This window comes from Triturus cristatus, chromosome 7 (genome assembly GCF_964204655.1).
Source record: "Triturus cristatus chromosome 7, aTriCri1.1, whole genome shotgun sequence".
In the NCBI taxonomy this organism is placed as follows: Eukaryota; Metazoa; Chordata; class Amphibia; order Caudata; family Salamandridae; genus Triturus; species Triturus cristatus.
The window spans coordinates 750730541-750752948 of NC_140590.1; the positions used below are offsets into that span (position 1 = coordinate 750730541).

At 48.3% G+C, this 22408-nt stretch overlaps 1 protein-coding gene and 1 long non-coding RNA gene across 3 annotated transcripts in view; one reads left to right on the forward strand and one right to left on the reverse strand.

The window, feature by feature from the left end:
- The window catches only part of LOC146810466 (uncharacterized), a 47549-nt gene extending 46712 nt beyond the window's left edge, over nucleotides 1-837 (reverse strand). Inside the window, exon 1 of the long non-coding RNA XR_014965694.1 lies at nucleotides 781-837. This is a non-coding gene — a long non-coding RNA (uncharacterized LOC146810466). The remainder of the gene's footprint in view (nucleotides 1-780) is intronic.
- The window catches only part of DNAH17 (dynein axonemal heavy chain 17), a 14992541-nt gene that overhangs the window by 8103796 nt on the left and 6866337 nt on the right, over nucleotides 1-22408 (forward strand). The gene's annotated exons all lie outside the window — the stretch shown is intronic.

Genomic DNA, 22408 nt, shown 5'->3' on the forward strand with positions numbered 1-22408 from the left:
AAGTGTCCAGAACAAACGAAAATGGTGGTAAGAAAACGTGAAGTGAACATATCACAAACCACAAACACGTGAAAAATAAAATCGAAATAAGTAGCACATTAGCTGATGTCAACTTTATTAGTCACTTGTGCACTTATTCAAATTAAAACCGGTTCCAATTTATGCATACCGCTTCATACTGAGCCGACATGTTTCATTGCCACTAACATTTTTTAGGCAATTTTATCAGGGCAGTGAGGTCGTCTGGCACCAGTACTGGACACAGAAATTTTCTTTTACAGGGACTGTCAAATGTAAAAACAAAAGCAGATACATAGCCAATTACTCTCAAGGGTTTTTCTCCTCCACATGTTGTCCGAAACTGTCTACTCAATACACATGTGTTACATTACCATAAACGAGCCAGAGTCCTTCATACCAGGTCTTCTCTTATGTTACTCATTAGACAAAACTCCATCCACGAGTCTTCTCAATATGATTACACTCTGCCGTAGTGTCAATCTATAGAGTGATAAAAGGACGAGCACCGCAAAAATGTATCTGCACCCCACCCATTCAATCTGCACTGCTCTCAGTTACGGATTTCATACACACAGACTTTTTAGTTATCTTACGGTCAATTGCACTTCTGCTGGGGCTGCTCCCATATTAGGAACTTCAATTGTAAGGCTACACCAGGCACCGCTTCGAGTTACCGGCTCCCAACCCTTTAATCAGGACTACTCAATCATACTTTTCAGACAGTTATGCCCCCCTCTCCATACATACAGCAGTCCTTACCGCCTATGTCCTGTGGAAGCATGTTGTCTCAACTGTCACTACCACCGAGTGAACGCTTCACATTTAAACTTCCTAAACGGGGCACGGAACACGTGACCAATCGGTGGTCATGGGGCCATATTGGAGTGTAGTAGAACTGCCATAAACTCCTTTATTAGCACACATAGCGGATAAAATGTAAAACATTTCCGCTAGTCGTGCAATATTTTCCTGTTCCTATTAACTTTAAAGATTGGCACCCTAGTTCATTTTCTTTTTCAAAAGCATTTATTTTCTAGATTTTCAAAAGCGTGAACAGCTAGGAGTCCATGTCGGCGAACTATCCTTAAAAACCCTTCCCACTGCAACTGCTTTTGCCTAAAAGGTGCTCACTAGTCCATCGTTTTATATAGACTACCACTATGTTTACGGGCTCCCACACAATGATCAGCATGTCACATAACCTAACACAGTTCATGGGGGCCATCTTTTAATGTGCAACAGGGCCGGCCTCCATACACATGTAGTTGCTATTCACACCCTATATTCATTTATAAAGAAATTCTGATGTCATACATCTGTCCTTTAACTTACCTGACCTTTTAAATGCAAATCTCGGTGGAGGCATTTTAAAGTCAGTAGTAGAGAGTAACGCCCAGTGCTTCCGTATAGATTGACATATCCGGGTCGCTAGTGGAGAAAGTCATCACCACAGTGACACAATCATCCTTAATTCTTTCATTTTTTTTCCAATAATACACTGCGAGGAGTGTTCAAAGCTCTTTTCTTAGCTTGATTGATTATTCTATGGGGATACTTCCTCTGTTTTATTTTCTCACACAACTCCTCTGATTGTTCCAGATATGACACAGTGGTCGAGCAGTTCCTGCGATACCGCAGAAACTGCCCCACTGGCAAGCTGTCTCTTAGCTCCCTGGGGTGGTATGATTGGTAGAGCAGGAGCGAATTCCCATCAGTCGGTTTCTGATGAACTCCGGTGCACAGTGTGTTACCCTCCACAGAGATGTCCAAGTCAAGGTATACAGCATTCTGGATACTATATGTCCAGGTAAATCGTAGACTGGCATCTTGATGGTTCAGCCAATTGAGGAATTCCAAAAGGGCTTCCTTGCCACCAGACCAAATGCAGAGCACATCGTCTATATACCGCTTCCAGAGGCGTAAGTTCCTCTGGAAGGGATTAGACTGATGGTAAATGATGTGCTCTTCAAACTGGCCTACATAGATGCAGGCCAGGCTGGGCGCAAAAGTTGCGCCCATAGAAGTCCCCGTGGTTTACAGGTATAACTCATCTTTGTAGCAGAAATAGTTACGGGTGAGTGCTAATTCAATGCACTGCAGTACAAAGGATTGTGGTGTGTCATAGAACCACTCTTGTTCCCCCAAGGGCCGTGCTGCTGCCACCAGCGTGGCGTCTTGGGGTATACAAGTATAAAGCGATTCTATATCAATTGTTACTAGGAATTCGCAAGATGGATCAAACTGAGTATCTTCCAAAATGTTTAAGACCTAAGTGGTATCTTTGATAAATGACTGTTGTTTTATCACCGACACTCTAAGAAAGAAGTCGGCGAACTGTGATAGGGGTTCCAAGACTGATTGGATCCTCGACACAATAGGTCAGCCAGGAGGGGGATGTTGGGGTTTGTGTATTTTTGGAAGGGTATAGAAAGCTGGGGTCCTGGGCTTGTTATTAATCAGAAACTCAGCTTCCTTTACTGTTATCCATTTGTACTCTTTGGCTATTCCTACCATTTCCCTAATGGTCTCCTGGAGTAAATTTACTGGATCACGGTTGAGAGGTCGATAGTTGTTGCGTACCCCCAACAATCTTGTTACTTCCGCATCGTAATCAGTAGAGTTCATAACCACCACTGCTCCACCCTTATCAGCTAATTTTATGGTGAGTGAATGGTTATTCTTTAAGCTGTTGACAGCATTCCAATCCTCCCTGCTTATATTGCTAAATTTCTGCTTTGTACTACTTTGTTCAAATGTTGCAATGTCTTGAAGTACCTTACTTTCAAATACCACAACCTCAGGTCCTATGAGAGGGTTTTTTAAATGTGGTGCTGAATAATGAGGGGGGGGGGGTCCTGCGAATTGTTAGCAAAAAAACTTTTTCAATGTTATCTTTCGCATTGTCTCATGTAATTCAACCCTACATTTAAAAGCGTCATGGGTCAGTGTGGGAACAAACCCCAATCCTTTATTTAAAACCCTCATCTCACTTGCAGTGAGAGTATGGTCAGACAGGTTCACCACTTATTTATTTATGATTTTATATAGCGCTGAATCACCCCGAGGGGTATCTCTGCGCTTGTAACGGCCCTACTGCATCGGCGAGCTGATTAGAAGAGGTGGGTTTTGAGGAGTTTTCTGAAATGAGAGATGGTCATACAATCCCGGAGATGTTGCGGTAATTCATTCCAGAAAACCGGAGCCAGATAAGAAAAAGCTTAACCGCCACTCCGCGATTTTTTAATTTTAGGAATAGAGACTAAACGTTTAGACCCTGACCTAAGAGAGCGTAAGGGCGTGTAGTTAGTTATTTTGCTAGAGAGATAGGACGGAGCAAGGCCGTTTAAGGCCTTGAAAACAATACAGACTATCTTAAATTTCACTCTTTACCTTACTGGAAGCCAGTGGAGCTTAGTCAAGAGGGGCACAGAGGGAGTCCTGAGCGGAGCTCCCGTGACTAGGCGAGCCGCCATATTCTGCACAACCTGCAGTTTATTTAAGGAAGCTTCATTAGTCGAAAGAAGCAGAGCGTTACAGTAATCGATTCTACTCAAGATCAAAGCTTGTATCAATGTTTTCCTGGTCGCAAGAGGAAGTAAGGGAAAGATTCTCATGAGTAGACCCAAAACATAGTAGCAGGTGCCAATCGTAGAGTTGACGTGAGCATCTAAAGTGAGCCTTTGATCAATTTTAACACCAACATTTTTGACCACTTCTTTGGGGGTAGGGGATGTACCCAACTCCTCAGGCCACCAATTAAGGGACCAACAGATGGCGGCACCACCAAACAGCATAATTTCCGATTTTTCAGAGTTTAATTGGAGAAAATGACTTTGCATCCACGAGGCAATAGCCATCATGCCCTTGGAGAAAATATGTTGGATGTCAGGTCTATTTTTGTCGAAGGTAAGGAGGAGTTGGGTATCATCTGCATAGGAAATGGGATTAAAGCCTAAACTTCTCATAAGTTTCGCCAGAGGGGTCACATAGATATTAAATAGAGTTGGGCTCAAACATGAGCCCTGGGGGACCCCCCTGGTAACCCGGGAAGGGGCAGATTTGAAAGGGCCCAGGGTGACTGTACTATACTGTTCATGTCTGATTCCGCCCCCGACTGCGTGTTATCCGGGGGGAGTATGTTTGCCATGACTGGTTCTGATTGCCCCGTCCGCGGCCTCTGCCTATCTGACCACCCCCTCTGTTGCCCCTTAGTCTCTGTCCTAAAAAACACCGGAGTAGTGCACCTAGATCTTTGTTGGTTTTATCCTGCTGATTAAACCTCACCCTACTTGGATTAGCTTGTGGTCCCCCTTCGTCTTCTTCGCTGGAAGTATTATCGAAAGTCCGGTTGTGGGGTGTGCGTCTAATTTGTTATCTCCCACCCCTTGCCTGCCCCACAAAACGTTGTTGTTCTGGTCCCGGTTGATTGTACTTATCCTCCACGTAAGGGAAAGCCCACTCGTGGGAATACCGTTCAAGATTGCGTTTCAAGCCTTTTACTTTTTGATTAATCATGTAATTATTATACTCACTGAGATCTTCTTGGATTCTTAAAAGCTTTTTCTTTGGTGTCCATGAGAGTAGTATCTTGCTTGATACTCTCTTCTAACTCCAGAATTTCCTTCAGTAATTCTTCACTCAACCGCTTCGCGGTATTAATTATGAGGATTAGCCAATCACGAGTACATTTGTTGGCTATATAGCTCCAATCAACTCAGAATTTCTGGTCCTCTAGGAAAATTCTTGATTCAATCCGGACCAACAGGCTAGCGGGGGCTTCTGACAGTGATGAGTTTTTGGATTCCGCGGCAGTAGCCTCATTACTCCACATTCATTTTGAGTTTATTAGGCGCTGTTTCGATTTTCTTATTGATGTGTGACACTTTGTCACAACCTTGCTTTTGGTAAATTCTCAAATTGTATTTATAGGCCGCGCAACGGGAGGGGGGTGGAAACGAAGGGAATGCAGACAATGGGAGGGGGCGGGAGCAAAGTAAAGCCCAACAGGAAACTAAACAAGCACTCATCAGCTGCACTGCACGCAAGGATTGCGTGCACGTCACTGCTCATTCATGAGGCAATACTCCAGGGGGAGGCAACTTAAAAAAAAATGTGGGACACGCACCACCATAAGCCAATTGGAGGCTAGGATTTTTATTAAATGACGCATTAAAAAGCCAATCCAAGGTGTGGGAGGAATCAGACTCCAAAAAACAGATACAACAGATCGCCTAACAAAGCAAGTACTGTAGGCTCGACCTAAAAAGCGAGTGTGCACCACACTCACCCTTAGTGCTGTGCTGTGCAGTGGTGAGCCACGCTGTGCCTGCTAAAGTCAGCGTAATTGTGAGTAAGCAATCGACTTTTTAGACCATACCAGCAGCTATGTAATATGAATACCTGTGGTTCCTACAATCCCAAGGCCAGTGGCTCCAACTTCCACACGTAAGTTGCACAACGGTGTAGGATTCGTCTCTTTCTACTTCTAATCCCAGTGGATCACCGTTAGCCCTATTTCTCTCATCTGCGCCACACCAAACACTACAGTGCCACAACCAACGCTGTCGGCGCCACAATTGACACCGCAGGAGCTGCCATCTGAAAGAGCCAATTAGTTATAGATTCCTTACCTTTAGAAATACCCCCAGGTGTCAGACTGGATACGGAGAATTTTTTCATCAGCAGTACCCCTGCGCGTCCAAAGGTGGCGTCAGTCGGCTCCGCGTTCGTCGTTGGCTTTGTAGTCGCAGGGACAATGTCGCGGTAGCTACTTAAACACGGCTCTTGCGCGCTGAAGGCAGTTCTTTCTTTTTCCGCGCCAGTCAGCGCAGATCCGGAGAGAGCGGTACTTCCAGTCACTTTTTGACTAACTTTTTTGGCGACTTGTCTACAGAGTTTTTGAGTCTTTCGATTCCTGGTGCATGTTAGGGATGCCTGGTTTCAAGGCTTGCAGTTCCTGACGAAAACTGATGTCGGTGACGGATCCACACCGCGTGTGCCTGTAATGCGACCACGATACTAGTCGTGTTCCGACTGCCGGACCATGAATCCAAAGTCTTTGCGGGAGCGGTCCCGAAAGCTTCTCAAGGCTCGGCAGTCCGATCCGCGCCGTTCAAGGTCCCGATCGTGCGGGAGATTGAGAGACCGGTCGCAGAGCCGCCACCACCACCACTCATCTTTGAAGTCTTCGCACTCCTCAGGTAGGTCGAAGCACAAGAAGAAGTCGAAGCAGTATCGTCGCTCTTTGACTTCTCCCCGTCTGTCGCGACGAGGGATGTTGGTGGTGCCTCTCCCGCGTTTCCGCATGCGCAGCCCCATGGGTCGGCTCCGAGTTTCCCTCCCTTTCCGGGACCTGGAGCAACCCCTGCCCAGCTTCGAAGCTTTTACGAAGCGATGCATGCCAACTTTGTGCAGCCCGACTCCACTGGCGCACCTTCGGGCCATGGGGACTCAGCTGGGGGCCCTGGGCCTTCGATGCTGGAAGCTCCGGCACTGCAGGCTCCCCTTGGATCCAGGCTTGGATCCAGATTGGAGCTGGTTGACCTCATAACACCTCCATAGGCGCCGATTCAAACTGCACCACGCTCACAGCAGACACCGATTGTGTACACACCCTGCCGGCATCGACCCCTGCCTCCACCCCGACGTGGACACGGAGCCAGACAGACGTCGACAGATGCCGGATCCGGCACAGATGGGTACCTGTGTACCCCTGTTCTACCCTGGTTCTTTCAGGCCAGATAGGCAACCAGAGGAGGGTGAGGAGGACTGGGAGGGGTCTGGAGACCATTTAACTGACCTGTTGGAATATGATTTGGACTAGAGAGAGGAGTTGGGGGAAGCCAGTGGTCTGGATACCTCCCTAGACCTTGGCATGTTGTTTCCTCCCACCGTGGCTACAGAGGAGGGAGCTTCTTATACAGTGGTGTTGCGTAGGGCAGCCGAAGCTCTCAACCTCGAGCTACTTAAGGTGGCGGTCAGGACTAACCTCCTGACAGACTTGCTTCAACCGGCAGCAAGCTCTTCCGAGCCCCTATTGCACTTTAAGGAAGCCCTAACTGACATTGTTAGACCTGGCACCATTGGCGTGAGTCTCCCTTCCCTTTTTCGCTGTTGCCTCCTCTGTTTTTGCTGGTGTTAGATGCTCTGGGCGCTGTGCCACTGCCATTCAGTGCCACAACGTGAATGCTCCCGGTGTAAATATGATATGTGAATTGGTATATCCATGATTGGCTTATTTGGTTTATCTGTTAGTCCCTAGTAGCGTGGCCTGTGTGTGCCCAGGGTTGGTAAACCAAATGCTGCTGGTGGGCCTGCAGCATTGGTTTGCACCACCCACAGAAGCAGCTCATAAAGTGTACCTCAGACCTGCCACTGCAGAGTCTGTGTGCAGTCCAGAACTGCCATATTGGCTATGAAGTGCCCACACTTCCCAGCCCCTGAACCTTCCCTTGGCATCATATAAGTCACCCCCATGGTAGGATGCATTGTATGTGTAAGGGAGGACATGCCTTGGTATGTGTGGCATTTACTGGTAGTGAATTACACCCAATTTCGTTTTTCACTACTGTAAGGCTACCTGTTCTCCATAGGCCAGAATGGGCAGTTTGACTATTACATTCTATGATCCTAACTGACCCAAGGAACATGGTAGAAAAACCAATTGAGTATGCCTGAGCTCAGGATATTAAAATACATCTTTTAGTAAAGTTTACTTCTCTATTCTGTGTTTGAAAATACCACTTTTAGAAAGTAGGTATTTTCTTGCCTAAGCCTTCCAGTGTGCTCTCAGTGCTCTGCTGTTATGTGTATTGGCTGTCTGGTTTTGGAGGGACAGGGCAGGCTGAGTCAAACCTGGGTTGAATAGAGAGCTCTGCATTTGGAGTATGGGGAGGGGTAGCTCCTTGACCTGAATAGGGCTGTGCCTGGCAAGGTGAATGCTAGCTCCACCTCCTACTGTGCGTCTGATGGCAGACCCCTGTGTCTGAAAGGAAGGATGCAGCCTGGTAAACAAAGTGCTCCAGGATTGGTTCTGGCTGGGTTCAGTGACTTGTGACTCTTTAGAACAAAGACTTTTGGGGTATAAATACCTGTGCCCAAACCCTTACAATTGGTATTGCTCCGGGATATCAAGACGAACCTCTGTCCGTGTAACTGAAGGAATCTGCAGGAGGTGACTATCCTTGTGCTTGTGTGCTGTTTCTTGGATTGGCCTGCAGTAGTTACCATTGGACTTGGAAGAAGAGGGAAAAGGACTTTGACAGAACTTTTATTAAACTTGCTAAAGCAATCACCCAAGGGCTAGGAGAGAGCTAGCCTCCTGCGGAAGTCTCAGGCACATCAGACTTCCCCACCAGCCTCCTGATTCCTCCCAGTGAGGATTTCTATCTGCAGGTGAGGCTCCTGTGAGTTCCAGGGCCTCTAGTTCTACTGCAGAAAAGAGAGTGCTGAAATCGCCGCTAACACCCGTTTGCGAGCCGCCGCAGCTTAAAGTGCACCGGTAAATCATCGCGTTGCTGCCGCTGAGTGCTCGCAACCAAAGATCATCGCACTTTTGCGGGCTGCCAAGTGCTCGCTAACTCCACAGATCATCGCATCGAGATCATCGCATCACGACATCCCAGTGCGGACGCCGGGCGTCTGCCATTTTCATCGCATCAGGATCGTCGCTCCCTCGCGGAGCGCCATTTCTTCGCATCGCAACTCGATCGTACACGCAACAGGATCGTCGCCTCGTCTCCCCCCTCGCGGCACGGAGTCCTCGCATCAACAGCCTAGCGTGCAGAAGTTTGTCGCCTTGTCCCCGCACGCTTCAGCAGATCGGCGCATCGTCTCCTCCCTTGCGGAAAGGATTCATCGCATCGCCGGCCTCGTGTGCAGAAAATCATCGCTACAGCTTCTTTGCGACATTTTGTTTGCTTTGCTACGAAATCCAGGTACTTTGTAAGTAAAAGGGTCGCAGAGACCATCGCTTTGAACTGAACTCCTCTTTGCACACTTTGAACTATTTTTGCAGCATTTCAAGAGTAATCCTATTTTACAGTATTGTGGCTTTTTATCGTTATTGGTCGTGCTAAGTGTATATATAAAGACTTTTTTTATAACTACTTGTATGGTGTCCCTTTGTAGGGTTCTTCTCTGTGTTACTGTGTATGGTCATAAATGCTTCACACACTGCCTCTGAGATAAGCCTAGCTGCTAGTGCTACTTTACCACAGGGTTGAGCAGGGGTTATCAAAGGGTGTAGCCCTCTTACTCTGACTTAGGAAGAAGGGTCCCTACTTGGACAGTGCCAGCCATTGCCAACTACAGACCCCCATTTCTAACATTGGTGGTCAGCGGTGAGGATCTGGACTTGCATTTGTGACCGCATACAGTGATTATAGTGTACACTACTAGTGAGTGCAGACCATAACGCAACCACATACGTTTTTGAGGTTTTTTGATTCTATTTTTGATTAATATTGCCAGTTATTGCTACAATGCGCAAGCCCAGATTGAAGGACTGGGTTATTCTTAAGACCCAGCGGTGCCAGGGAACAACACCTGAAACCTTCGTGGGTTACCTGTTCTGGCGTACCAAACACAGAGACACGGGACACTTCCAGCGACGTCAGAGATCAGCGTTTATTTACTGCAGGGATACAGAGGTCACAAGAAGTACACAACGTGTAGGTTCTCGGAGACTGCTTCAAATTCGTAGAAGTGGGTCGCTCCTTTTATACACGTTTTTGCCATAGCACAGTATGGCGAACAAAGGTTACAACTCGGTTCCCACAATAAACTTCAAAAGGGTCGCATTCATGTTTCAGGAGGCCGGAACATAATTACAACAGTCCTGTCAGTTCCCAACTGTAAAAACATATTCCCTCCACAATAAACACATTTCCTCCCAACCATAAAAGCATTAAGGAAGGACGAAAAACAGAATGCGGGGAAAGAACGAGGATGCACAACAGGTTAGAAAAGAGTGTTAGGGGCAATAAAGGAAACTCGATAGAGGGGTCAAAGACCTCGTGTCTAATGTATGCGTGACTGAAACAATAGACCGGAGCGGCAAGATGGGCCTTGAGCGGGGCCATCTGCCTCACTCGTGTCATTTCCCTCATCGTAAAAGTCACCTCGAAGGAACACGTGTCCTTCGTACTAGCTTGAAAGTTCCAGGGTCACGAAGCGGACAAAAAGCCCGTTCGCTGGCTACCTGAGGGCAAGAAACAAAATGGACGCTGTATCTAAAATGGAACCCGAGGGTTCGAATGAACGAAACCCGAAAATGAGGCGAACCATACGTGGCTGTATAGCGAAACTTCGTACACCCACTATACTCGTCATTTGCGGTTCATAGATACCAAACTCATCCATATTCGTCACCACTCAAAAAGTGCCGTCCCGTCTCACACGGAACCTCAGACGCTCCTTTTGCCCTCATGTAGGCAAGCACTAGTCAAGATCGGAATCTATATCAATATTCATCAGATCGTTCAGATGCTGCTGGAACATCATTCTGCTCATCAATGTCTCCTTGGTAACAGATGGCCGCCTTATACACGTCGCAGCGCATAGGCCACATAAGGCAGGACCACACTGCACACAAAGACAACACGTGAACAGAAGCGCTACAACAGCCCCTACGATCATTAGAATCTTCCAACCCCAGGTTGACATCAGGCCCCAAAACCATCCTAGGAGCGTCCAATTACCTTCGTCCACGTGTATGGACTCGGAAATCTTGTGCAACTTCGAGATGGCTTGATAAACAGTTGGAGCATTGTCAGGAATAAAAATGCAACAACTCGAATGGATAATTTTACACACACCCCCTCTATCTGCAAGAACAACGTCTAGAACCATACGGTTCTGCAACGTCATGAGTCTATCCGCCTGTAGTTCAGCTGTTAGATTACCAAGGGCATTTGCAGTAATATTAGCAGTCGATTCTACCACACGGGTCAACTGTCTTAGGTTCCTACTATTAACCATAGGTCCCCAAAACGGCAAGAAACCCTTAAAGAAGTCTCCTGCTTCTTGACCAGCAGTATCCTCTTTGCTAATGACGCCTCTCACAACTCTAGTTTTGTGGTAGTCCGAGGCAACTGTGAAGGTCGGAGGTAAAAGATTCGCAATATAACAGGTACCCGAGAAGTCGCGGGGTAACCATGTATATGCGCGTTCATAACACACAAAATAGGTGCCCTTAGCAGTCAGAAAAACAGGGGAGGAGAGCATCGGTAGAACGTACGTTTCAGTGCAAGCACTGTTCCCAAGTTGTGCTCTTGGATTTCGACCCAAACCCTGCAAGCAGAAATTACCAAGGTGCGGTACAATCCATATCGGGGACGAGCTCTTAAGCTGTCTATCACCCACTGATGTACTATACTCAGTCTCACTCAGATCCTTATAGGCCTGCACTTCTTCGTCTGGAATGAGTGATGCATCGAAAACATCTCTGTCCAGATCTGCTATGGCTATCGCCAAAGGCTTGTGGTACGGCCCAGGACCGAAGTTGACAGATCGTGGCTCTCGACTGGGGTAGGAATCTAGTGCACTGCGGAACATAGTTTGGAAAGCCCGAGCTGAACCCTGGGAACTGTATGGGAGGACCAGATACGGAATACCCCTATCCATGGTGTGTGGCATTAACCCACATACCCAATAATTGGTAGTATTCACCACCAACTGATGCTGATGCAGGAGTTGAACAAAGGAATTATTCATGAATTCCGCACGTCTAACCTGCTCATGTTGAGGCAAAGGATGAAAGGAATGTGGGGAGACAGTGGTGAGGGAACTTAGATTAAGAGAAGAGGTAGGTGAAACAGAAGGCAAGAACAACGATACTCCGAAATACACTCCACCCACCAATAACATAGATACAGTTAGGAACAATAGAAACACCTGAAACAGAAAACATTTTGTTCGTACAACCCTCCATAACTCTGATCTCTGTGCCAACACCCTTTCTTCTTCCACCAGCTTAGAGAATGCCATCCTCTACAAACCGTCCGTGACGTACTTGACGCACTTCGTTCTGAGTAGCGATTATCAATCCCCAGGAGTTCCCAGAGATCGACAAAAGTAACCAACCTAACGTCGGAGACCTGCTAAGCAGAAAGAAGTACCCGCACGGCCCTACGGTAACCCGGATGGCGAGGTTTCCTTGAGACGTTCAAAGTTATTACAAGTCTCTTAGCAGTGGAAAGCACAAAAACTCAAAAAGAAAGGATGTAATTGTTCATAATATTCGTAACGTTAAAAACCACTATACTGTTAATTTTTATTAGTCCTTGAACGAAGAAAGTATCGACTTCTTCCAGGTCGAGTTTGCTCTACGAACAATTGTTCAGCTGGCACGACAGTGTTCAATGAAGTGGATGACGAGTCGGACCTTGGGTTCTCTGCTACTAATGACTCCACCTGTGGACTCGGCAAAGACGAATCCTCCTCCACAAGTTGGGCGTCGCTGAATGGCACAAAACGCGGGGGAGTCTCAGTTTCTCCGGCCGAAATCCCAGTTCTCACCCAACCGTCGGTTGGTAAGGGGATCGGTACCTTCTTTGTGTGACTGGCATGGACCCAATTTTTCCGGCCCTCCAGTCGAACCGCTGTCCTCGTCGTCAACAAGACTAGGTGGGGTCCAACAAATCTGGGCTCCAAGTTACGCTTCCGACCGAAGTTTCGGGTGACCACCCAATCTCCTGGCCGGAGCTGATGTCCAGGACCCTCTGTCTGCGCTGGTAGAGCTGCAAAGACCTGTTGATGAATTAATCGTAGTTTAGTGGTCAAATCATACAAGTAATCGATCAACATTGGATATTCAAGACTATCAAAAGCCCTAGGTCTCGGGACTCCCCAAATATTTGCAGGACGACCGAACACAATCTCATATGGGCTGAGCCCTACTCGAGAGTGTGCAGTTGCTCTGGTCGATAGGAGGCAAGGCATCAGGCCATGACAGACCAGTCGTAGCTTGAATCTTAGCGAGTTTCAGTTTCAGGGTACCATTGTACCCTTCGACCAAACCCGCTGCCTGAGGATGGTTGGCACTGTGGAATTTCTGTCGTATTCCAAGGCCTTTACACACACTCTGCATTACACTTCCCACAAACTCACTTCCATTATCCGACCACACAATCCGCGGCATTCCATACCTAGGAAAATACTCCTTCAGCAGGATTTTTGCTGTTGACAGGGCAGTATTATCCTTAAGAGGATAGGCCTCAATCCATCTGGAGAACGCGCAAACCACAACTAAAACATACTTCAGATTATTGCATCTCTCCATATGGATAAAGTCCAGCTGGATAACCTCAAAGGGACAGGCAGGAGGAGCGAAATGACCAGGTGGAGTGGGGGTACCTTTTCCGGGATTGTGCATCAAGCACACCATACAATTTTTAACCACTCTTTCGGCACACTTAGCGATACCATCATTCCTCCATACAGGAGACAAAAACTTGCATATCCCTTTCGCACTAATATGTGACAACCCATGGGCCATCGTCACAACAGCTAATACATACGCGTCTGGTAACATCCACCTCTGACATTCCGTCAGGTCAACCCAACATCCATGCATATCCAATTTCCCTGTACTTTCTTTCCACTTGGTCTTTTCAGCTTCAGTAGCTTCGTTCTGAATTTCTTTCACACTTTCAACAGTATTTTCACACATACTAGTCTCCGTCGGCCACCTTACTGAACTCGTGACATACATTCGAGTCGCAAGATTCTTAGCCGTTTCCTTAGCAATCTCATCCGCAAATGCATTACCACGACCAACATCATCCGTCACTTTCCGATGTGCACTACATTTGACGATCGCCACTTGTTTAGGCAACGTAAGTGCATCCAGAAGATCATTCACGAGATGCCCGTGCTGGATCTTTGTACCATGCGATGTCATAAATCCTCTTTCTCTCCACAATCTTCCAAAGTTATGCGCAACGCCAAACGCATACTGACTGTCGGTAAACACATTCACTCGCTTTCCCTTCGACAGAACACACGCTCTTGTTAATGCAATTAATTCTGCTGCTTGTGCTGAATTCTGGTTCAATCTCGCAGTTTCCACAATCGTGCTTAATGTCACCACAGCATACGCAGTCGTCACATCGCCATTCGGCAATTTGAAGCAAGAGCCATCCACATACAAAGTACCATCAGGGTCTGACAAGGGGGTGTTTTTCAGGTCCACACGACCTTTTGTTTCTTCCTCAGTCCGTAAATAACAATCATGGGGCAGCACATCATCTGATCCTATATTAATCGGCAACAATGTCGCCGGATTCAGTACATTACAACGCTTAATCTGTATATGACTTGCCAAAAGGGTCAGCTCGTACCCGGACAACCTTGCACTCGTCAGATGTTGAGTCTTTGTCCGATTCAAGAGCGTATCAACTGCATGCGGAACCATTACTATGAGCATATTGTCCATGACCAGGCCTGCGGACTGCCGAATAGACGCCGCAGCTGCCGCTGTCGCCCTCAAGCAACTTGGCAACGCTCTAGCCACCGGGTCTAAGGTCGAGGAAAAATATGCACACGGACGCTGCTTATCACCAAATTGTTGCGTTAGAACACTCAACGCACAACCGTCCCTCTCATGGACGTATAATGTGAAAGGCTTGCTGTAATCAGGAGTACCTAACACAGGAGCCGAACACAGCGCATCACGTAGTTCAGAGAAACTTTTCTGGCATTCCTCCGTCCAAGGCAAAGGGGTTGAAACGTCCTTGCACGTGAGGGCTACCAATGGCTTCGCTAACAGTGAAAAGTTCGGGATCCACTGTCTGCAGTATGACGTGATACCTAAAAAGGCACGCACATCTCTCTGAGTTGCTGGCACAGGCATTCGAGCAATTGCTGCAATTCGTTCGGGGTCAACCTTCTTCCCGCCTTTGACAATAAGTGACCGAGATAGGTAACTTCTTGACAACAATATTGTAGTTTAGAAGGAGACACTTTATGATGTAAAGCACAGAGATGCTGTAACAAAGACACTGTAGCGGCTCTACAGAGCTGTTTAGTGTCAGCAGCAACCAACAGATCATCAACGTACTGAATCAAGGCTGCACCAGCCGGTAACACAAATGCATCAAGCTGACTTTTAAGAGCTTGGCTGTAGATGGATGGACTCTCACAGTAGCCCTGTGGAGCGCGTTTGAATCGGAAGCTACGACCACCTAATGAGAAACCAAACAAGTCTCTGCTTTCCTCAGCAATCGGAATGCTAAAGAACGCATTCTTCAGATCGATCACCGAGAACCATGATGCAGTGGCTGGAATCAGAGTCAGTAAAGCTGTAATGTCTGGCACCACAGGAAACTGCGGAACAACGACTTTATTTACCTCCCGTAAGTCGATAACTAGACGATACACGGGAGGCTTGGAGGGATCCGTTCGTTTCAGAATAGGCAACACGGGACTATTGCACACATTACCTCGTGTCTCCTCAATAACATCTTTGCCGATCAGATCGTAAATGATTGCTAACAGTGCCCTTTCACCATCAAGGGAAATACGGTACTGAGGTATACGCGGCAAACGCGCACCAACTTTTAGTTGGACAACATAAGGTGGTATATCCAACAGGCCCACGTCATTGGGACCTGTCGCCCACAAGGAGTCTGGGAGAGATCTCAATTCCGATGGGAACTTATCGATCGATAAATACATAGGGGAAATCACGCTCTTACCCAAAGTAAGCTCCACACCCGCAGGAGAACAGTACAAAGTCGCATGTAACCTTTTCAACAAATCTAAACCCAAAAGATTCTCACCACAACCAGTAGTCAAAAGCAAAGGAGCTTCCAGCTCATGAGACCCAATTGTAAGGGGCAAAGGGCTAGAAACTGGATTGCTAACGGGGGCGCCAGAAAATCCAACGGAAACATTCGTTAAGCCAGACAAAGGCGCGCCAGGGAGTTTTGAATGCATGATGGAACTTTTTGCTGCACCAGTGTCCAACAGAAAAGGCTCAACAACGCCCATAGTGGCTACTGCAACATAAGGCCCTCTCTGATCTACCGGGACTGATACTTCTCCCTTCCTTTGTCTATGGCTGTCCTAGTAGATACCATCCGCATCAACATCATACTCAACATAGCAATCATCCACATGATACTGTGTAGACCGACCGGACGATTGTTCGCGCCGATCGAAACAATTTTGCGAATCCGAAGACATCGCAAAGCGTTCGGCCTGATTCTGGGAAACTCCGCGACCTCTACCACGAGAGACCTGTTGCGGACCGCTACGTCCTCCCCGAGCCGATACGCCATTGGTCCTATCACGGAGAACCGGACAATCAAACTTCAGATGGCCTTCCCCACGACAATACGCGCACTGATTATATCCCAGCACAAAGCGAGGCGCAGGCGAAGCATTGCGCGGCTGTGGTCTAGAGAACTGTGATTGCGATCTATTCGGCTGCTGTGTATCACTGAAATTCGAACGCGGTGGATAGGCTTGCTGCAACAAGACCTTAGTTTTGAGATCCTTAGTTTTCTTTTCTGCACGCTCACTTTCCTCTTTTTCTCTATTTTCGTAATATTGGGCCGTAGCCAATATTTGGGCAGTGGTAGAAACAGCCCACGCACTCTCAGAATTCTTCAACTTATTGCCAAGGTCGGGTGACAAATTTGAGACAAATTTATCAACGAACAGCCGCTGACCACCCTCGGAACCCATGTCCTGACCGCTATGATCAATAAACGCTTCCTCAAATCTTGTAAAGAAATCAGAAACACTTTCATCCCTCTTTTGCCTGCACGCCGATAATTTGTCCCAATTGACGCGCATCGCTGGCATAAGTGTTTTCATGAGGGTAATTATTCTCTGGGGCAAAGCCACAATAATCTGTTCGGGTTTAGCCCCACCAACCTGCCGGGCATCTGCCGCTGTAAGGGCAGGCCAGTCACCGCCTAACTCGGCTACGTGATTCTCGTGACGAATTTTCGCCCAAATCGGCTAAGGCACCACATTGCCGAACAACATATCAATATCAGCTAGGTTCATAACAGTAGCATCCACCAATTGGGACAGCTCTTTATAATACCCTGCAGGATTCTTACGGGGATCAGGTAAGGATTGCTTCACTTGCAAAACTTCCGATCGCTTCCAAGGGAGGTGTATCCACACTCTCTGGAAATGGCCTGGGACAGGAGGGTTAGCAGCCTGATCACCTGGCATCCATACCGGGGGAACTTCCCGCATAGGATATTGACCAGGTTGTGCCATCCATTCCGCGGTCGCGTCCTTAAACAGCGCACGTGGTTGCACTGTACATCGAAGGGATAGCAAGCGTTCCAGAGCCTCTCGAACTTTGTCACCTACAATTGTACCCGTGGCAAACCGAAGCTGTAGCTCGGAAACCTCAGGTGGTATATCATCAGCTATATCATCGTCCCACTCCTCTTTCAATGACTTACACAATTCTTCGAACACAAATCGCTGCGTGGGCACATTAAACTGAGAAAACGTTTCAAACACTACACGTGGGGTGTATTTAACAGGGTTACGAATCCATCTACGTGCCGTTTTCACCAACGATTCACGTTCCCTACCATCAGGAAGCTGGCTGCGTCTTTGAGCAACATCTGAAAGAGTTGAACCAAGTATCGGCCCAAAGAGCGGAGAATAAAGAGAAGCAACAGCAGTCATAAGACGACTACGAACAGAAGGAGAAGAGGAAGAAGATACAGGCGTAGCAGCCATAGGGGTGGAAACAGTAGAAGTAGACGCAGCAGCAGGAGTAGCGGGAACGACAGGCTGAGGAGGGACTTGGAAAGGCGCGATAGGGAGAGAAGCCGGGACAAGAGGATATATGATCTGTGGCCCAAGGGGATTCGGGAGGACGGGAGGAACGGCGGGCTGACCAGCAGCCGCCAAAGCAGCGGGTTGAGGAAGAGGTGGACGAACGGGACCCATAACATCGGGAGCATAGGGAGGTGGCGATTTCATCAGATAAGACAAAAGCGAATCTTCCACCGATTCTTCTCCTGTCTTATCGATCGTAGAAGGTAGCGCCGGATAACATTTGTCCACTGCCATATGGTGAAGCCGAGCGCTAACTTCCTGCTCTTTCTCATCTTTGTCTAACTGATACTGTTCCGCATTTCGCATCACCGTAATAACACCTTCTCGCTTATTTTTCTTATTCTGTTTGATTTCTTTCTGTTTGGCCTCTTTCCGCCATAACCGGAAGGAATCAAACATGGCCGGCCTAGCTTTCTTTTTAAATAATTTAGCTTCCAAGTTATCTAAAATGGCAGTCTCGAAACTACCATGAGGTGGCCAACTAAGGACGCCATCCTTTTTAGTGTAACGAACCCAATATTCATTATATACGATAGGACCCACGCCATGGCGACTATAGAGCTCATAAAGCGGAGTTCCAGCCGGAGGTATCGGACATGAATCCTCCAGCCGGGAATCCATGCTGCAACATTTGAGAAACCCAAACAAAGTACTACGGCCAGGCATCGTGCACACTAGCCAAGTATACAAACTTCAAGGGCTATCGAATTACGATGTCCTCGCAAAGATGCAAGACCCTCGGTTTTTGGCAATTGCAATCGTCAAATAAAACCCAACAACTAAGAACCACGAATGCTATGGAACCATGCAAACAACAAAGCAATGCTGGGAGCGACCCACAAATACTTAACTGAGAGAGCAATGGCGTCACCAGGAAGGCCCGTCAATCGTCTCGCCGTACAAAGGACTACGCCAGGCGCCAAAACAGGTCGACAGTCAGGGCATCGGTCCGTCGCAGCCGTCAGGAGGCGGGGATCTTCGCGGGAAAAGACGTCGGGCCACTTATTTCGACAACTGGATCGGTGAAGCGGGGTGCACCTTCCCTCGGAGATTTCACACGAAGTTCCTCACGATCGTCGGGCTTTGGACCGGTACCGTTGATGTCGCCCTACGTTGGGCGCCAACTGAAGGACTGGGTTATTCTTAAGACCCAGCGGTGCCAGGGAACAACACCTGAAACCTTCGTGGGTTACCTGTTCTGGCGTACCAAACACAGAGACACGGGACACTTCCAGCGACGTCAGAGATCAGCGTTTATTTACTGCAGGGATACAGAGGTCACAAGAAGTACACAACGTGTAGGTTCTCGGAGACTGCTTCAAATTCGTAGAAGTGGGTCGCTCCTTTTATACACGTTTTTGCCATAGCACAGTATGGCGAACAAAGGTTACAACTCGGTTCCCACAATAAACTTCAAAAGGGTCGCATTCATGTTTCAGGAGGCCGGAACATAATTACAACAGTCCTGTCAGTTCCCAACTGTAAAAACATATTCCCTCCACAATAAACACATTTCCTCCCCACCATAAAAGCATTAAGGAAGGACGAAAAACAGAATGCGGGGAAAGAACGAGGATGCACAACAGGTTAGAAAAGAGTGTTAGGGGCAATAAAGGAAACTCGATAGAGGGGTCAAAGACCTCGTGTCTAATGTATGCGTGACTGAAACAATAGACCGGAGCGGCAAGATGGGCCTTGAGCGGGGCCATCTGCCTCACTCGTGTCATTTCCCTCATCGTAAAAGTCACCTCGAAGGAACACGTGTCCTTCGTACTAGCTTGAAAGTTCCAGGGTCACGAAGCGGACAAAAAGCCCGTTCGCTGGCTACCTGAGGGCAAGAAACAAAATGGACGCTGTATCTAAAATGGAACCCGAGGGTTCGAATGAACGAAACCCGAAAATGAGGCGAACCATACGTGGCTGTATAGCGAAACTTCGTACACCCACTATACTCGTCATTTGCGGTTCATAGATACCAAACTCATCCATATTCGTCACCACTCAAAAAGTGCCGTCCCGTCTCACACGGAACCTCAAGATCCAATGCCTCGGAGGATCTCTCCTGGGAAGAAAAGAAATTAGAAACCTACAATGCCAAGCAGCTCAAATATTTTTGCAAACGCTTCACAGTCCCTATCACATGTCTCACTGGGAGGGAGGAGTTTTACAAGGCGCTGAAGGCCTGGCTAGACGCCAGGGATGCCCCTAAGAATATGGGAGAGCCTGTGGAGGGGGAAGAGAATGCAGGAGAGCATCAGGGTGAAGTAGTAGATTTGGTGGGAGATAAAGCGATTTCCAGCCCGGGCACTAGCGTGTCCGCAAGGGGTCTGTCCCCGGAAGAGATGGAGGACAGGGAGAGAGATAGGCGGCATAATATGGAGATGGCTAAGCTTAAAATGGATTGCCAGAGGGACCTAGAGAACAAGAAGTTAGAATTTGAGATTATGAAAATGAAACTTGAACAGGAGAGAATATTGAGGGAGTTGGAGATTAAAGCAAAGAGTGTAGAGATCTCCCCCCTCTGGTGGCAGCATACCTGTAGTGCATACTGAGAGTAGAGTGTATATACCCAAGGAGGTTATTAAGGATTTCTACAAAAGTGAAGATATTGGGCAATGGTTTGCAGCCTACGAATTAGCCATGGTGTCCCACCGGGTCCCTGAGAAGTATTGGGGAGCGGGGTTGTGGGGACGCTTTGTGAGTGAGGGGAGGGATACCTTGTTGGACCTGCCCCAGAAAAGTAGGATGGTTTATGCCCACATGCAGGAAGCTTTGATGACCCGCTATGGTTTGACCCCATAGATGTATAGGCAGAGGTTTAGGACCTGCAAGAAGCTAGAGGGTACCAATTGGGTTGAATATGTGTCTTTTGTTTGCAGAGCAATGGAACGCTGGGTAAAAGGAAGCAAAGTAGAAACTTTTTGGCAGCTTTATGATTTGATTGCATGGGAGCATTTATCTAGTAACTGTTTTCCTGAGCTACGCCAGCACCTGATTGATTGCAAGCAGACTAACCCTAGGAAGTTTGCTGAGGAGGCGGACCGCTGGGTGAGCCCCCGGGTAAGCAAGGGTCCAGTGGGAGACTTCACCAAAGGTGGGCAGGGTCCCAAGCAGAGAAGTGGGGGGGGGGGAACAGGGGTAAACCGAGAGAGTTCCAAAGAGGGCCCCAAAGTAATTCTCAAGGGAACCAAGCAGTGGTGTCCCAGCCTCCCCTAGAGAAGAAGCCAGTGCCCCCGACAGGTAGGCCTGTTCAGAGGGGGCCCCTTACTTGTTTTAAGTGTGGTCAAGTGGGCCACAGATACTTTGATCCCCAGTGCCCTCAAAGGGATGCTAATGCACCACCCCCTTGCACCACCCCACCAGCTTGCTGGTGTAGACCTGGGAGGGGAGGAGATGGGTGCCCAAGGTGGGTGGGATCCCGTAGAGTTGACCCTTGTCTCATTAGGAGACTTTGAGATAGTCCCTAAGCATACACTGCCTGATAACACTAAAAAATACAGGCAGTGGGTGACCATCAATGGCCATTGAGTGGAGGCTCTAAGAGACACAGGAGCCAGTGTAACTGCTGTCAACTCCCGGTTGTTGTCCAAAGAGCAGGTTGTTCCCCATGCATTCTACCCAGTAGTGTACACAAACAACTCAGAGAGCCAATGTGAGGTGGCTCAGGTTCCCTTTGAGTGGGGTGAAGGTCTGAGGAACTCTTCAGGTGGCTGTGAGGCCCGCCATGCCTGTAGACTATCTGTTGGGCAATGATTTAGAGAACTCCCCGTGGGCTACGGTGGAGAGGAGATCTCACTTGGAGATGCTGGGTCTGCCTGAGTGGGCGTGTGCTACCACTCGGTCCATGGCAGCCAAGGAGGGGGTTGAGAAGGACCTGGAGCCTGAGAGTATGGCCCAGATCCCTGCCTTAGAGAGAAGGGACAGGGGGTGCCGGAAGCCGGCCCCCTTGGTTTCCACGGCCCAGGAGGGAGCAGACCCTGAGGGAGATGCCCTGGAGCCTACCGGGGAGCAGATCGCCGAACTGGGGGACCTGCCTGAGCTGACCCATTGGCAGCAGGAAGCAGGGCCCACCAGGGAGGAGTTTTGTGAGCAGCAAAGAGTTTGCCCTTCTCTTGAGGGTATGCGGCAACAGGCTGCAGCCCAGGCAGCAGGTGACAAGTCTGGTTCACGTCTGATTTATTGGGAGAACAGTCTCCTGTATAGCGAGCCTAAGGATGCTGAGCCGGGGTCAGCCCGTGTGCTGGTGGTACCCAAGTGCTTCAGAGCCTTCCTACTGGGGTTGGCTCATGATATTCCATTGGCAGGACATCTGGGGCAGACCAAGACCTTTGAGAGGCCGGCCACCCACTTTTATTGGCCCCAGATGCATAAGAGCTCAGACGCTCATTGCAGGACATGTGAGACTTGCTAGGCAAGTGGGAAGAGTGGGGGAAAGATCAAGGCCCCACTCCAGCCCTTTCCGGTTGTCAGTACCCCATTCGAGCGAGTGGGCATTGACATTGTGGGGCCTCTGGACCCCAAGACAGCCATGGGCAACATGTTCATCCTGGTCTTGGTGGACCATGAC